General features: G+C 35.2%; 1 protein-coding gene across 13 annotated transcripts in view; it reads right to left on the reverse strand.

Annotated features, from left to right (window-relative positions):
* Nucleotides 1-13,818, reverse strand: part of nlgn1 (neuroligin 1) — a 771,338-nt gene that overhangs the window by 622,296 nt on the left and 135,224 nt on the right. For all 13 annotated transcript variants that reach the window (XM_068224073.2, XM_073915310.1, XM_073915307.1 and 10 more), the window contains one exon: nt 10,544-10,644. The gene's annotated coding sequence lies outside the window, so the exon portion shown is untranslated. The remainder of the gene's footprint in view (nt 1-10,543; nt 10,645-13,818) is intronic.

The following is a 13,818-nucleotide window of genomic DNA, read 5'->3' on the forward strand; positions in this document are numbered from 1 at the left end:
GGAGAAAGTTACTTTTGGAAGTAATGCATTACCATTTTGAGTTATTCCTCTAAAAATAGCTGCATTAATTATTTTTAATGGCAAGTAATGTGTTACTTTCGAGTTGCTTCTGAGTTACTTTTCCTTACTGGCTAAGGCTTGATCTATTTCAGAATTCGGGGGGTGGGGTGGATTTGAGGATTTATATATATATATATATATATATATATATATATATATATATATATATATATATATATATATATATATATATATATATATTAGGGATGTAACGGTATTGTAAATACCGTCATACCGCAATAGCAATTTTTTTCGATATTACCGAAGTCGCATGACTCGGTAAAACTATAGGTCTTCTGAGAAAATTTGCTCAGGCGAATGAAGCGAACGGGAGGTAGCGGAAACTACAATTCCCATCAGCCCAGGCGTGGCCATAATCCTTTGTGGTCTGTTGTCACTACAGATCCAGTAATGCGGAAATGGAGTGTGCTGCTAGAAGCAGAGATGAAAAAGAGCTGGAAATGATCAAACCTAAAGCGGGTGTTGTTGCCATGCGCGTACTGATCAGCTGTGTTGTCACGCGCGTATTGTAAAGCGCCGAGGGGGAGTTGAGCGCGCATACTCAAGAGCGGTGTTGTCGCGCACCTACTGAAGGGCGGGACGGAGGTTGTGTCGCGTCGCGGGGGCACTTTTGATCATTTTGGAAGGGCATTTTCTATCCAAGACTAAAAAGGGCATGTGCACTGCACATGTTGAGCCCTATGTGTGCACGTGCCTCCAAGTTGGGGAATACGACTAATAACAGTCATGGGGACTGCAGAAACACAGCACACTGTTCAGATTGATGCAGACATTGACTTGTACCGCAAAGAGACCTCTATCTCACTTATGGCTTGTCCTCTCATGTGAGGGAAAGACAATGCACAACGTTACCCACTGCTGTCAACATGGGCCAAGTCATATCTCTGTCCCAGAAACCTCAGTCCCAAATGAGAGGGTTTTTTTCTGTTGCAGGGGACATTGTAAATACCCAGAGATACCAGCTTTTACCAGATTATAGTTATATGATAATTTTCCTTAAAACCCATCTCTATCTAAGTAAGTGAGTGAGTGATTAAATGTTGAATGTGATGAGTTTTCAACAATACTAAATTGAAACTTTATTTTTTTACATGGTTTAATATTTTTTTGTTATTAAAATTTAAGTTAGTGTTTCAAAGCTTACAGATAGATGGCTAATTTGTATGTTATTGACACTTTTGGCAGTTTTTTTGGAGTATTTTCATAAGTTTTGTTTTTCCTGTAAATGATTCAATAAATACCGTACCGTGACATTCATACCGAGGTATTACCGTACCGTGAAATTCTGATACCGTTACATCCCTAATATATATATATATATATATATATATATATATATATATATATATATATATATATATATATATATATATATATATATATATATATATATATTATTTTTGTTTCTGCATAACATACACCTTCATTTAACTTTAACAAATCTAGTTAGGATAATGTTGTCTTCTGAGAACTCCCTTACCCCAGAGATACACATGCCATATATACAGATTAATGAAAGTTAAGTAAGGTGTTTGCTACTTCTGTACTTTTTCTGTAAAATCTCTGTCTATTGAGACTATCCCTTTTTCCTTTTCATAAACGCTTTCAAAATAATTCTCATTGCCGAAATGTAAGGCTCTGGCCTGCCATCTTGGTTTCTGTTTGTTCCAGTGGGAAGCACATTATCTCATTGAGTGCGTGATTTAACACGACTACACTAATTGTAATTAAACAATTATTTTTTTAAAGCTAATTAATTAAAATATTTAGCAACTCACATTGTTTTTAAAGTTATTTAAATGTAATTACTTTTTTTAAAGGTGCAGTATGTTAGTTTGTCACCCAGTGGTTGAACCATGTATTGCACACCTAATTTAAAACGAATGCAAGCACAGGTTGCACCATTTTTCACGACAGATTGAAGACACCAACCAACTGAATGTCCAGCCTAAAGGCTGATTTGAGATTGATTTAAATAGTGTTCTAAATAAAAGCAACTGTATGCAACAGAAGCAATTTATTTTCCATAATTAAAGGAGTTTTTGTCCTAACTAACACCTGAAAATTATATTTTAGAAACAGCTTCTATTTATTGCAGCTGAACAACAGAAAACTGACAATGATCACCTCAGGTACACCTCATGTTCTTTATTCGGTGTTTAATGCGAGTTTGAATGCCATTTCACATGACATGTTACAATACTACTAAAAGCAGCAGCAGACAGTTCATCTCAGATCTTGAAAGTAAAATAAACCATTTGAAAATTAGAATTTTAGAACTTTAACTACTGTCCACCGGAGGTCACATTTCAGTCACGCATGTGTACTTTGAGAGCCTTCCAGCCTGACTGAATAAAATACACTGTTTTCCACCAAGGCAACCCGGGGTGCTGAAGTATAATTGGCTAAACTGGCATTTGGCGGGTTAAATGACTAAAACAAAGACAGACGTTCCGGCACTTAATGCACAATTTCAAAGCAGAATATCTGACTTCAGCATAGTTTTTCAGATAAACAATGTTCACTTAGCATGTTTCTTATATATTTGCAAACATATTATGGTTATTTTATGCTTTAGAAGAGTCAAAAACATACATACAGCACTTTTAAGTAATGCATTACTTTACTTGTTACTTAGAAGAGTAATAATATTACATAACTCACATTATTGGAATGCGTTACCCCCTACAATAGTAGCCAACAATTGAAGTGGATCATAGATTTCCTTTTGCAACAGTAAAAAAAAAAAAAAAAAAAAAAAAAAACTTTAGTTGATCCACTTTAAATGTTGATTACTGTATATAGAAATATCATATAATTTTGTCCAAATCCCCCAGCCAAATTAAACACACAAGCCACACTTACTGAACAAAAAGGTTCCAAATACAGAGGTCTAAATTAACAACTTAACTTCACTCTTAAATCACTATATTTATCTTATATTTATTTTAAATCTACAGCAATAAATAAACAGTAACTCTTTGTGCTAATCAGCAGATATTCTACACCTGACAATGTTGTCAAAAGTATTCCTATTCATACAGTCTACAAAACCAATTTAAAAATAAACACAGAGTGGTTGTATATGACTAGCTTACAACAAAAAGCTTAGAATCACCAAGAGGTGACACTCAATAGAACATTCCATTGCAACAGCAGCGCCCAGCAAAAGTCCCGGATTCCGCCATTTTGGACTGAAAGCAATCGGCTGTCCATTGGATCTTATTGCTGTTGTGATGGCAAGCAGCTGCTTTGTTTTTGATTAATTTATTTAAAAAGCACATTAAATCTGAGATGCAACCTAAAAGACGAAAATACAAAACTTACTAATCACAATCATGAGTACTTTTAATAGTTTATTTTACAGACTTATGATATGCTGTTGTTCTATTGGAATTTTCATTGCAAAGTGGCCGTCGTGGCATCTAGTGGCTGTTTCCCAAATCGCATTCAAGTGTCGCCTCTTGGTGATTCTATGCTCTTTGCTTACAGTTGGCAATGTGAAGAAAGATTACAACTGAAAAATAACAAGTATAAGGAAATAAAGTTCATATAGACACTAGAATAGTTTCAGCACAACTTTGATGAAAGATTTTGATCCACTTCAAATGTTGACAACTGTATATTGGTTATTATAGACTGTTTGGAAGGAAATGGGTTGAGGTAGGTAATACATGTTTAATAGAAGCAGATGGGTTGTCGTGGCAACATTATGAGCCATATGTAATGCACCGGCAATTCACTGTTTGAAATCAGGTTTTCAAAGCCAGTCCACAGCATATCAAAAGCACACCGTCTGAAAGCCAATTAGAGAGCAGTTTAAGCTGTTCAGGGTGAAATGTAATTTTGGAGGAGACAACAGCACAGAAAATAAACATGGGAACATCATTTGGCTGACCTCAACCTTGTTCCTTTTCCATTTTTAACTCGAAGGCAAAACACTTCAAGTCACCATGAAATCAAAGTTGACAATTCTCATTTATGCAGCAATTTTTCATGTGGCCCCATATTTTTTTGATCAAAATATATTCTCTTTTCCTGACATGTCTTCTTTTTTCTGGTCACATGCTTACTGGTTCAAGGCTGTCAAGCATCCAGTGATTTAATCAATTCCTCATAGACAAAATCAAGTCCTGAACAACAATTTTGCTTATTCTTTAAAAAGCTATGATCCAAATTGAAGATTAGCAAGTTCTCCAAGTTAGCTCTTTAGCTTTATGATTTGGAAGTGCATCGGTGCAATTCATACTGTGCATCAAACACTGACAATGAACAGCAGGCCTGTTTGCATGCAATATATCACTGAAATGTTGCTAATGTAACCACACATTCATTCACTTGTCTTACATGTCAACAGCATTGTTTATACCATGCGTTACTGATCAATTAAAGCATCACTTTTCCAGCACAGAATGTCAGTATTAAGCTTGCGAGATAATGCTGGATGTGGAATCAGAGGGGACAAATCTCTTCAGCCTCAGATCCTGAACATAAACCATTCTATTTTATTATTATATCATATGCCTAGAAGTGCAGCAGGCACAAAAAGAGAATAAGAAAAAAGAAAACAAGTATGTTTCAATTTCTTTTCATGATTAAAGTGCTTTCAAACTGAAAGAATGAGATGACACCAAGTTGGAAATGCATGGGGGAAAAGTGCCTGTATAATTCATACATACTGTAGCTCAGAGGTTTTTGGTTTGCTCATTTAAAGTTTATATTTTGAACTTCAGTGTCGATATATAGTGCAGAGTTATGAGAAATAGCCTTCACAGGATCCAAAGGGCCTTCAGAAGCCACACTGTTGTTATACTGTACACACAAACATCCCTTCACTGTCAACACAGAAGCTTCAGAACAGTAAATAAACACCTCTCGCATACCTGAATGCTTGCAGACATGTGCAGCGAATACAGGACATCGTATTTTTTCCCCCCTACAACAACAGTAGAGGCATTGAGACTGATTTGGGGATTTGATTCAGTTTAAAGTAGGTTTTGACTCAATGTCATTTACTGATGGAATTGACCCGAATCCATTATTTAAACATAAGTCGTGGTCACTAAAAACTTCCAAGCCATATTCATGAAATTTACATTTATATTAATAATAGAGCCAATGAATTGGAAAATGACTTTAAATGCATATTGTAAAAATAAATAAAAACACTGCCAGTATGCAAATAAAAATATATAATAATAAACAACTCAAATTCTAAATGAAAACCCCTTTAAGCCATGCATAAACACACTCTATTATAGTATATTTGGCTATTCAGTCAAATAGTCAGCTTTCTTTGTACTGAAAATTTAATTGAAAGATCTTACAGTAAAATTTTACAATACCTACAAATATTGTTATAGAAACATCCTAATTTGACAATAGAATAATCCTAAAAATGACCTAAATGGAATATTATTGGGAAGCTAATTGAAAAAAATACGTATGATTGTGCTTTCCAATAACACCATTAGACGTTTTGTATTATTTAAAAAGAAGGATGAATATGTTTAATCAGGGGCGTCCAGAGTTACATTATTTTGAGGGACATGGGCTCAAGTGAAAAAAAAGCACTTATTTTTATAAATAAAATGTACTGAAGGATAGTTCCTACAAAAATTCACCACATACTCACCATCAGTGTTTCAAATCAATCAGAGTTTTCTTTTGTTGAACAAAAAGTAAAATACTTTGAAGAATGTTGGACACTGACTTCCTTACTAAGCAGAAAAATTACTATGGAAGTCAGTTGCTACTTGCAGACAACATACTTCAAAATATCTAAATTTTTGTTCAACAAAAGATATAACTGTGATGAGAGAATTACAGTTTTTGGAAAAACTATCCCTTTGACACACATTCATTCATTTATTTCCTTAGGGTTAGTCCCCTATTTATCAGGGGTCGCCACAGCTGAATAAACCGACCAACTATTCCAGCATATGTTTTGCGCTGCAGATGCCCTTCCAGATGCAACCCAGTACTGGGAAACACCCATACACTCACATTCACACTCTTACAGTATGGCCAGTTTTGTTAACCCAATTCATCTACACCTCATGTCTTTGGACTGTGGGGAAGGACCCATAGGAAACCCACACAAATAGGGGGAGAACATGCAAACTCCACACAGAAATGCCAACTGGCCAAGCCTGAACTCGAACAAGCGGCCTTCTTGCTGTGAGGTAACCACTAAGCCACCATGCCACCCCTAACAACATACTTTTTTTTTTATTCTGTCACACTTACACAAATGTTATTTCATTAACAGATGTCTAAAGAATAATGTTCACTAAACTTCATGCATGGTCTGCTTAAGAATTCACAAATTTGATCACAAGAACAGGGTAAAATACAAATAACAAAAACAAGCACATTGTTTCTAGTTTAAAGTAACGTTATACTGTATGTATATTCAGAATAAATCACTCACTGCACAAAAAAGAGGGGCATATTTTTACTATTCAACTGTCGTTTTTACATTAAGCTAGCCAGTGTGCCCATGACATATTGTCTAGGCCAGGGGTGTCCACACTTGCTCCTGGAGGACCAGTGTCCTGCTGAGTTTAGCTCCAGATTGCTTCAACACACCTGCCAGGAAGTTTCTAGTATGTCTTGTAAGAACTTGATTAGCTGGTTCAGGTGTGCTTGATTAGGGTTGGAGCCAAAAGCTGTTACTCAATTCCAAGAACGCAGAAAACGGAGTTGTGTTCTGGTGGAGACCGGTCTTGCCAGGTGTCCTCGGAAGAACAAACTCAGGAGGCCGCGAGGGCAGAGAACGCATCCTCTGAGAAATGAGATGCTGCGTTCTTCCTGATGGTCACATGACCTTCATGCATTTTAAATGGAAAATTATTTAAACATTACCCCTACAGAAAAATCCAGCTTAAACCAGCCTAGGCTGGTTGGTTGGTTTTAGCTGGTCAACCAGCCTGGTTTTAGAAGGGTTTTGGCCATTTCCAGGCTGGTTTCCAGCCATTTCCAGCCTGGTCTTAGCTGGTCAGGCTGGGAGATGACCAGCTAAAACCAGCTTGACCAGCCTAGCCAGGCTGGGAGTCAAGCCAAAACCAGCTATGTCCAGCTTAAACCAGGCTGGTCAAGCTGGTTTTAGTTAGATTTAGTTGGCCAAAACCCCTCTAAAACCCCTCTAAAATCAGGCTGGTAAACCAGCTAAAACCAGCCTAGGCTGGATTTTTCAGCAGGGACAGCATTCATACAACGATTTACTGTTATGATTACGTTTTTTCCCCTTTTCAAAATATATACTCTGCATAAAAAATTATGAATATACGTTGCACAACATAAATAAAACAGATTTTAATATTAATTTCAGCAAACAAACACCTTCAATGTGTTTATTCCTTTATAAAGATATCCATGGTAATGTTTATATTTACCGTTTCATTTAGGGAAGCTCCTGAGGTGACTAAGTTATATCTCTGAACTTTAATAATAAATCTAAATAAAAAGCTGAGCTTCCCACCTCCAGTCGCAATGACTTCTGGGACATCCAGAGCGAGTTCGGTGCTCAAGTCTGCATCGGTGTGTCCTCTATATCAAGAACACATTCGGGAAGTCTCACGCGTCCTCTGTTCTTGCGGTCTTGAGTATTGGAACTGAAGTTTGGCAGCTGATGGTGACGTTACACGAGAACACAAGACCAATGAAGAACGCATATTGAGAAACAGCCAAACTCTCCAAGACATCAGCTCTCCAGGACCAAGTTTGGACACCCCTGGCATAGGCTAAACTTTAACTAGCTTGTTACATCATGTGGATGTTAGAGAGACAATTTGACAATAACATTGTTAGCTTTTGGTGTTTTTGGATAATATGCTATTTGTACATATAAGCCATGTATAGCTTAGTCAGTTGTTAAGCAATGCTTAATAGACAGACTAATTTACTTCAGCCGCTCTGCCAACCATAGACAGATCATAGATAGAACATGCACTTAATTATACATATATTATCTTTAAAATTAAATAAATTACAATGACCTCCCGGTAAAAAAGGGCACTTTCATTTGAGGAAAAGAAGGACAAGGGGGCTCAAGCCTCCAAATTGTTAATCAATAAAACCTTAAATTAAGCCAGTAAATAGATACATGTGTCTAGAAAGAGAATATTTAAAAGTTTTTTTTTTTGTTTTTTTTTTTTGAAAAAAAAATGGAATTAAGGGCATAAAAAGGGTTTTTCCTCCGGGTGCTCCGGTGTCCCAACAGTCCAAAGACATACGATATAGGTGAGTTGGATGAACTACATGTAAATTGGCATGTAAATTGTATGAGTATTTGAATGAGAGTGTATGGCTATTTCCCAGTAATGGGTTTCAGCTGGAAAGGCATCTGCTGTGTAAAACATATGCTAAAATATTTCCAATGTGGTTACACCAAATAAATTAATGATTTAGCCTAAGGAAAATAAATCAGTGAAATTGGAATTAAACGTTAATTTAATTAAGTCTGGACCAGTAGCCTCCAGGTTTGTCCATCAAATGCTCACAAAATACAGACAAATGTTTTTCTCAGTTGGATGGTTTTGTCTGTACATTTCTCAGGTCACGACAGAAAACCATCCACGTCATGTAGTCACTTGTGCACATCATAAAAGCCATTTTTTCACTCCTCTGAACAAATTGCGAATGCCTTTTTGTTCATGCAATTTCATGTGTACTAATGTCTGCTGTTTCCTGAATTATTGATTTCATCTTCCATGTTGCTTGAAATATATTACACTGCTTGAATACAGCCTTACCCACAAAAACACCTAGGCTTTAGTTCGTTTTAGAAGTCATTCAGAGTAAAACGGTTGAATACTGTCACAATCGTTCAAACATACTTCCCATATTATTTTCATTTTTATCACACAATAGAAAATTGATGAATCATGGAGATGAAGACAAGTTTAAACATGTGGCTGGCATCTGTAACCATAATAATTTATATTACTACCATGCCATTATTCTAAGACCATCTGCCTTAATTTTGGAATTCTTGAAAGGTCTTAATTTGTGGAAAATTAAAGCAAATTAAGGCTTTAAGGCCCACATAAATTTCATCCATTAATGCAATCCAATAACGTTTCAGTCAATAAAAGCAGTCATAGCATACATCAGGAAATGCTCAAAGAGTCATACTGACAAAAATGGCTAGCATTTTAAGTGTTTTCTTTGTGAACAATGGGTAAATCATCAACTTAGAATTATAAGGTTTTAGCTGACATTTTTTGTCAAAATTGAGTCATTCACATATTCTTTTTAAATGACAACTAATTTACATTATGCTATGTTTTTTCATAAGTTGTTTACACTAAGACTTTTTATTTAAAAAACAAACAAAAAAAAAAGTTTTAATCTACAAAGTTGAACTTTAGCTTGGCTCTATAAGGTACTTTCTGTGAGCCAATCAGCATTTCAAACGCACACACGAGGACCAATCATGATCAGCTTTCTCTGTCATTTCTCCAGACTGCTCATTTGGCAGTGGGAAAGACCAAAAAGAAACACAAAATCAAGATGTGCAGCACCTGAAACTACGAATACTGGAAGCCTGTGCTGGCATTTTTCCTGCGGTGTTGCTATCAGTGTGTGAAGAGTGGAAGAAGACAATCCAACACAATGGGCAGCACATTGAACACATTTTATAAGTGGTCAGAAAATTGTAGATAACTCATGAAAGAAAAAAAAGTTACCATTGTTTTTCTTGCAAAATTCCCAATAAGTTTGATGTGTCAAATGACCCTCTTCCTATTGAAAAAACTAAAGTTGGATTCAAGATGGCCGACTTTAAAATGGCCACCATGGTCACCGCCCATCTTAAAAAGTTTGCCCTCTCACATACATATACTAATGTGCCAAAAACAGGATGTTAATATTACCAACCATTCCTATTTTATCAAGGTGTATCCATTTCATGGCCCAGTCTGTAGATCAATAACAATTATCAATATCCATTTATATTATTCAAAAGATTACGTTAACCTTAATTCAATACTGAAAAACTAAACTGTGCAAATAAATAGCTTGAGAACATTATGCTGTTTATTTTAATGAAAATTTGTGTGAGAAATTACACATTAAGATGTAATAAACTTATCAAGGGTTGATTCTTTTTCTTCTTTCTCTTCTTTTTTACCTCATACAGAAAGCCTAACTAATTGCATTTAATAAAAACTGAATAAATGACAAAGAATATACATATTACGATTTTTGAAAATCCATGACATTTCATCGACACAAGTGTGTTTTTTAAAGTATATTATTCGCATAAGCACACTATGAAAGAATACTTAAGTGCACTTTTTTTTTTTTTTTTTTTTAACAACGGTAGTCAGTGATCTCTAGTAAATTGATCCAGCTGATGTTCAGAAAACCACTGGCACACTTTAAAACCCTTTATGGATTAGTCCTCGGCTTGTGCATTTATCTGCCTGTTTGAGTGCAGAAAATATGGCGAGAATACCTTGGATGTCAGTTGTTATCTCCCCATTCTCCTTGTAGGAACTCGCTTTGAGCGCCATGAGGATGTGGGTGGAATCCCATCAAAGACAGCTTTGTTGATCCCTGTCGAACAGATTTTGTATATATTAGCTCCATACACGACAAGCAGGAGCGCAAAAACACAATTCAGATAAAAATACAAAGGTAGCAGCTTTTGTATTCTGTGTGATGACAACATTTCCAAAGCGTTTAAAGTCGCAGCAATGCGTGCTTCTTCCTGTCATGTCCTCAGGTTGGAGGTGCAATTTTCCAACAATGTTCCTTTTCAGTCTGTCAGTGTGCAAAGCTAACTTTGTGATCTACAAATAATTATTGTCAGGCTCCTTGAACTACATCTAAAAGGAGACTGAACTAAAATCAGACACGGGAAACATCAAAACTGCTCTCTCTCATGACAGATTAGACAATACATATTCAATGTCTTTTTTGCTGTCATTATTGCAATGTTCATGAATAAAGATGCATACAAAAATCATATTTTTATACACTTTACTCATAGATAGGTCACAATATTGTTAGAGTTAGGGCTTATTATTTCACATATAAAGCATTCATTCTAAGCTTGATCAATAGCAGTAGGTTAATAAAGATTTCAAAGAATGTGCCATTTTTTGTCCTATTTCAATGTATATCACATTAGATATTTGTGGTAAAAAAATAGTTGTAAAACTGAGCCAAGTTTCAGGTTGTTGCAGTAAATAATCTGTCAGCCAAATAGATGTTGCTCTATAAATGAATGAGGATCCTACTGTATGTTCAAAAATAAAATGATTTCTGAATTAATTCATTTAATAACTGCCATAAATTATGAAATGACTGTTGGGAGCGAGCCATTGAGAATTATTACATACTTGATCATAGTGCAATTTAATTTATGAGGAGGTGCGCTACAGTCTATTCAAATAGTAGTTAATCTATGCGGAATGTAATCCAGATCTCAATTTTCAGAAATGCATTTTTTAATAGACACACACACACACACACACACACACACACACACACACACACACACACACACACACACACACACACACTGTAAGGTTTTGGAAAGTAACAACTGCGCTAAATAAACCTAAATTAAACATTTCACTAGCAAAATTGTGATGATTGACATTATTATAACCAGAGCAATGATATGGCATCTTGATGTGGCATTCACTATTTCCGACCAAAGCACAATCATAGTGATCAAATAATTGACAAGTTGGCAATTTTAACAACACAACTCTCAAAAAAGACGCAGTGTACTGTTTGTTTCAAATGCAGCGTTGTAAGTGTGCACTTGATCAATTGCCATCATGCACGCTTGTTTAAAACAGAGTTTATTAAGTGTATTTGGGCTTAATCAATTAAATCTTTGAATATTTTTACTAGTTTATGATAATTTGATATGTGGCTAATTATTTTAATAGATTATTTTTATATTGTTTTATATTTAAGGTGACTTTTTTTTTCAGTGAAGCCATGAGATCTGTAGTTTATTAATTTTTATGAAGCTTACAGCTTCTGATAAAACCACGCAGTATTGAATTAAAAAAAAAAATTCTGCGATAATGACAACTGATTGCAGAGTTTTTCAGTATAATACAGCTCTGCCCAATAAATGATGCTGCAGTACATCTGAGAGCATGTGAAAATGCAGTACCACGTTAAATAACATGTTTTGACTCCAAATTTACTTCATAACTAAAATCCATTGTATGAAATAAAGGCACCTTGAGTTGAAGTGCCTTCTAATGCTGTTAAAACCAAATGTGAATTTAAATATTCATGCGAGTAGATTATAAAGTATATGCAAATGTACAAACGGGTGAATTTCTGCCACTTTCCATGAAGTGTGCAGCAAATTTGCCACAATATTCACCTCAATTGCATCTTTCATGCAACTTAAAAATAAATCAACTGGAGCAGAAAATTTGTGTGGAGCAAAAAAACATCCCAAGAGAAATCCAGGTTTAGTCAGTTATTGTGAACGTTCTCTTCTTGTTTGGTGTTATATGTTGTCATGTTTGTGTGATTGTCACGTTGAATCCTCAAAAGCAGTTAAATCTTTAGTTTAACAACTGCTATTAGCATTTTCTTTTTATTAGAGTGTCCACTCAAGAGCATCTTCTGGCCTTTGGATGGAGATTTACTTCTATTCACAGAATAAATACAGTTTATTACAATTTCTCTGACAAGATGTGCATGGCAATTGTATCATTTGGGTAATCACAGTTGCAATTTAATGTCAATGTATTGTGCACAACTAGTTCTAGCAACATATATCAACACTAACTCATTTCCTGTGAAATTGTTTTGCACTGCACTTAGAAAAAAAAAAAAAAAACGCATATTTGATGCAAGTTTAAATGCATAATTTACAAGCTATTCAGTTCAGTACACACTGCATGCATATATAAAATTTGAACATTGAATGCAGTTGTTACCCTAGTAAATTTGAGAACTGTGCATATACATAACCAGATATTGCATGACTGCAGCTAAATCTGGTTGTCAGTTTACCTTCTAGGCCACAGGTGTCAAACTCAGTTCCTGGAGGGCAGCAGCTCTGCACAGTCTCGCTTTAACCCTAATTAAATTAATTGAGTCATTTAGGCTTGTTAGAAACCAACAGATAAGCCCATTGAAGCAGGGCTGAGGCCCTCCAGAAATCGAGTTTGACACCCCTGTTCTAGGCAGTTTCAAGAGTGACACTGCATTTAAGTTGTAAATTCTTTAAATTATACTTTCCAGTAGGCTATCTAAAGAACATGGCTCCAAAATTATGATGATCTATAATGTTAGATTACAGCAACTTGCTAGTGTCTCAAATGTTAGGCTTTTACTATATTACTGAAACAATCATTCATTTTAGCTAGAACATCAGCTGCAGAGGTGCCCTCTTTTGTATATTATTAGAAGATTGCTTCACAGAATGTGATTTTGAAGGGTTTCCACTGCCAATTATTAAAATAAAATTGAGACTTAATAATATATTATTAATTAAAATTAATAATAAAATAAAGTCGACAATTGTGGTACGTTGTGCTTATTTTCAAAATATATAGTTAGCATTTTTTTAGCTCGTCATAGATTTGCTATTGTATGCTATTTTAGTCTTACAATATTTGACAAGCGGTAGTCTTAGCATTTCTCCCAGTTATTTTTTTCCCCACAGAGCAGAATTAAGAAAAGAGAAATAAGTTAATTTAGCTGCAGTGTGAAACATGCTTAATGCGGTTTCATCACTTTCTG

This window comes from Danio rerio, chromosome 11, assembly GCF_049306965.1.
Source record: "Danio rerio strain Tuebingen ecotype United States chromosome 11, GRCz12tu, whole genome shotgun sequence".
NCBI lineage: Eukaryota > Metazoa > Chordata > Actinopteri > Cypriniformes > Danionidae > Danio > Danio rerio.